Source organism: Penaeus vannamei, unplaced genomic scaffold, assembly GCF_042767895.1.
Source record: "Penaeus vannamei isolate JL-2024 unplaced genomic scaffold, ASM4276789v1 unanchor4074, whole genome shotgun sequence".
Classification (NCBI taxonomy): domain Eukaryota; kingdom Metazoa; phylum Arthropoda; class Malacostraca; order Decapoda; family Penaeidae; genus Penaeus; species Penaeus vannamei.
Window position 1 is genome coordinate 1 of NW_027217054.1, and position 5,000 is coordinate 5,000.

Below are 5,000 nucleotides of genomic sequence, written 5' to 3' on the forward strand. Positions count from 1 at the left end.
AATGACGCCGCCGAGAAGGATTACGAGGACAACTGGACGAACTGAAGTCAAGGAGGACCTAGGCGAAACCTCCGAGGACATGTGGACGTTGATGACGGATGGATGCACCAAGGACCAAGATGAAGAGGCCGACAACGAGGAGATGCACAAGGACAACCGAGAACAGGAACGCGACGAGACGACCAGCAGATGGGGTACGATGATAGGTCACCCTTGAAGTGATTCAGAGGATGCCATGAGGACGAGGCTGAGGTGGTGGCCGAGCTGTATAAAGGGTAATATATGCAATATCTACTTCCCACTTGTGTCCACATCTAGACCTCGTGGTCTGGCAGGGGCGCCATGTGCATGCCCCACGCTCATTGCCCCTCGCTTTACCCATGCCTGTTTGCGCCCCTAGCAACTCCTTTGGCCGGATAAAAGGGAGGCCAATCTTGACCCAGTCTCACACCCTCAGCGACCTTCTCAGTGACCGCTTTTAACCTGAGTTGCCCTCCCGGCTACCAGCCGGGAGATCCACCTAGCACCGTTCTCCGTGTATCGTTATTCTTGTGTATGTGTTGTAACCCTTAGCAATAAAGAGAATAGCAACACCAAGGTTCCCTGTACACACCATAAAAGAAGAGCTATCAGTAAATCTCACATATATATATATATATATATATATATATATATATATATATATATATATATATATATATATATATATACATATACATATATATATATATATATATATATATATATATATATATATATATATATATATATATATATATATATATATATATATATATATATATATATATATATGTGATATTTATATATTTATACATACACAATACATATATATATATATATATATATATATATATATATATATATATATATATATATATATATATATATATATATATATATATATTTATATATTTATATATATATATAGATGTATATATATATATAGATATATATATATAGATGTATATATATATATGTATATATATATATATATATATATATATATATATATATATATATATATATATATATATATATCCCAAATCAGATAACCTAAGGTGCATTCAATGAAAGATGGAATAATGCATTACCGCATTTTTATCATGAACATTATAACCTCTCCAATCGGGATTCGATCCCTCACTGCCAAAGCACGTGAATGCAAGACGGCCGCTCTACCACTTGTACAAGACCCACTAAAAGGAGTGAGAAACTAGGAGCTTACTAGCATCCATAGAGGTTACCTACCTACTCATACATGAGTAAGGATAGCGACGTTTCACACTCGCTCCCCATGGGCATTCTATGAAAGATGGAATAATGCATTACCGCATCTTTATCATGAACATTATAACCTCTCCAATGGGGATTCAATCCCTCGCTGCGGAGCAGAATATCATAGCTCACAGGAGGCTGGGATTATTTGAAAAGGGAAAGAAAAGCCCTTTAAAAGCAACATTCATGAATAAGCAAATGGTAACTTATATACTAAAGAAAGCCAAAGTCCTGGCCACCCTTGAGAAATGTAAGAATACCTGGATAAGAGAAAATATGACCAAAGATGACAGAAACACTTCGAAAGAAATTGGAAGGAGTAAATAAAAATGAACAAAGGACTGAGAAGGAAAAAAACGTTTATTTGGAGGATGAGAGGTCTCCAAGCAAAGCAAATATACTATTGGAACCAAAATGTAGAGACAAACAAACATTAACCCTACTACCAAAATTGATACTGAGATTATATAGAAATAGTTTATGCAAATAATGATGGTTTATCTTCAAAGTTGCTTGAACTAGAGGCAATAATTGATATGAATAAACCAGATGTAATATGTATCGCTAAAACCAAACTGGATCCCTCCATAGACAATGTAACATTAGGACTCAAAGACTATAATATTTGGAGAAAAGATAGGGCAGATGGAAATGGAGGGGGGGGGGTAGCAGTGTTATCAAGGAAAGGAATTATTACAAAGGAATTAGAAATTAATCAGGACCCCATAGTGGAACTGAAGGTACTTGATGTGGTAGAAACAAACAGGGTAAACATAATAATAACCACGGTATATATGCCACCTCAAACATCGGTGTGGTCACAAAGAAATTACCAAAAACTAATTCAAAAGACATTAAAGAGCCTGGAAGAAGTGCTACAACTTTCAAAAACCAATCCAAAAGAAATTCATATCACAGGATTTTAATAGCAAAATTGACTGGGAAAGTTTCGATCCCAGAGCGCAACAACATTTGTGGAATGCAAAATTACTAGAAGTCATAAGTGAGCATTGCCTTTTCCAAAATGTATCAGATCATACCAGGTTAAGAGGGCTAGATAGGCTGTCTATGCTTGACCTAATATTTACAAAGCATAACGATGATATTAAGGATATCACAAGTACTGACCTCCTTTAGAAAAAAGTGACCAAGTGAGATCTATAAAAACTGAGTGGAATAAATCATATAAAAATTCAAAATTAAAGCAAAAAATGGCCAAAAATGGTCTAATGACAAATGCAAGAAAATGAAAGAAAACAAGCATCTCCTTTGGAAAAGATTCAGAAGACAGACCTCAGGCAGCATATGAGATATAAAATAGGAAGAAGTGAGTATACCCAAACCATGAGAGAGGAGAAATTAGATTTTGAAAAGGATATAATCAACAAATGTACAATTCAATGAAAATCTTCTTTAGCTACATAGATATTAAAACTAAGAGTAGAAATCAAATTAGTGCCATCAAAGACAATAGCATTATAATATTCTAAGGAGGAAGAAATGTGTGAAATCCTAAATGAGAAATTCCAGTCAGTGTTTGTTCTGGATCTATACTTTGATATGGCAAATACCCGTACAAACATAAAGAACATCGAAAATATCACCCTCAAAAAGAATGAAATAAAATATCTACTAAAAGGATTTGACAAGATCAAAGCAGAGGGACCAGATGAAATTTCAAACTGGGTTCTCAGGGAATGTGCCTAAGAAGTATGTATTCCTTTATTGTTAATATTTCAAAATTCATTGATACAAATTAAACTACCAAAAAGTTGGAAATTCACAAATGTTACACCTTTATGTAAGAGCGGCGACAAACAAAACCCACTAAATTATAGACTAGTTTCATTAACTAGTGTAGTATGCAAGCTGCTAGAAAGAATAATTAGGAAACAATGGGTTGAAATACTTGAAAGACGAAATATCAAATAAACAATTTGGTTTTAGAGAAGGAAGGTCGTGTGTAACAAATCTCCTCAGTTTTTATGAAAGGGTTTCTGAAATATTACAAGAAAGAGACGGCTGGGTGGATTGTGTGTACTTAGATTTTAAAAAGGCTTCAAAGAATGTAGAAATCGCCCACTATTCTAATATGAATTAGGGGACGCACTATTAAACAGCTGACAGGGAAAAAGATCTTGGGATGATCATAAATAGAAACCTTAACCCAAATGATCATATAAATGAAAAGGTCCACAAAATGTTAAAACTGATTGCCAGCATGAAGAAGGCATTCGTGTATGTGGATGAAGATATGCTAAAGACGATCATTATAGCAATCCTAAGATCAAGTCTTGAGTACGGTGCAGTGGTATGGAGTCCACATGAAGATAGACTACATAAATTAGGACTTACTACCTTGGAAGAATTAAGCAAAAGGGGGGACATGATTATGCTGTTCAACTGTATTAGAGGAAGAGTGAAGATAGATAAAGATTACTTTTTTTGATCTTGAACACAAGAAGAATGAGAGGACACAACAAAAAGTTGAAAGTAAAAAGAGGTGATGAAGATGTCAAAAAAATATAGTTTCCCAAACAGAACTGTTGAAGCAAGGAACAGTCTCCCCAAACACGTAGTGTGTGCCAAAACTGTGCATGAATTTAAAAAGTTATACGACAATTTAAATATATCAGACAGGACCACCTGAGCTTAGCTCTTCTGTATTGAAACAACTAGGTAAGAACACACAGAAACACCTACATGTACACTTACACATACCCATACCCATATACATACACATACACATACACATACACATACACATACTTCTTGTATATATATGTATATATATATATATTTTTTTTTCTTCTCTATTTTACTTATGTATGATATTTTATATATATATATATATATATATATATATATATATATATATATATATATATATATATATATATATATACACACATACATGAGGTGCATTTTTTTTTTTTTTTTCTTTTTTTTTTTTATTACATGGATGATTGTTTAACCATTTGTGAGCTCTATTGTGGACATTTTTCCCTAGTCAATGCTGTGACATGTTGCCCTTGTACTTGATGACTATCTGCAGTCATTTGAGTATGGATTCAACAAGGTTGCTGAAGTAAATGGGATCCATGATCCACCACAACTTCAGTGGTTCATTTCGGTCATTGACATTGCTGTCTTGCCTCTGGATTTTTTTTTTTTTTTTTTTTTTTTTTTTTATGCTATCTAAGGGCTTTTCTGTTGGGGTTAAGGTCATGCCATTATAAGGCATTAGTGTTATGGTCACTGAGAAAGCTTCTTAAGATGTTTCACAGTCTTCCATCATAAATTTTGGGTCTTACTGTTACACGGTACTTGGATGACGCATGGTCTTTGAAGCTCCCCTGACCATACTGAAAGTGCTCTCATCCCTGAATATCAATTTCTACCACATTTTAGAAGTCTAGTCTTGATATTTCTTTCAAAAGTTAGGCTTTTCTCCTTCATTACTTCTGTGACCATTGCCCTCTTAGCAGCATGACGTGATGGTGAATGGTCCTCATTGCTGCCTTCTGGAGAAGCTCAGGCTGCTTATTCTAGTGTGAAGCAATTTTCATAGAAGGATCTGATATCACTTCATGCTTCAGTGTCTTATCAATCCTTGGTGATGTGTTCTTTGATGTGCCAGAGCCCACCTTCCTCTGTGGTTGATAGTGATGTTGCCACCTCAGGTTATAAATTGCCTCTCTTGA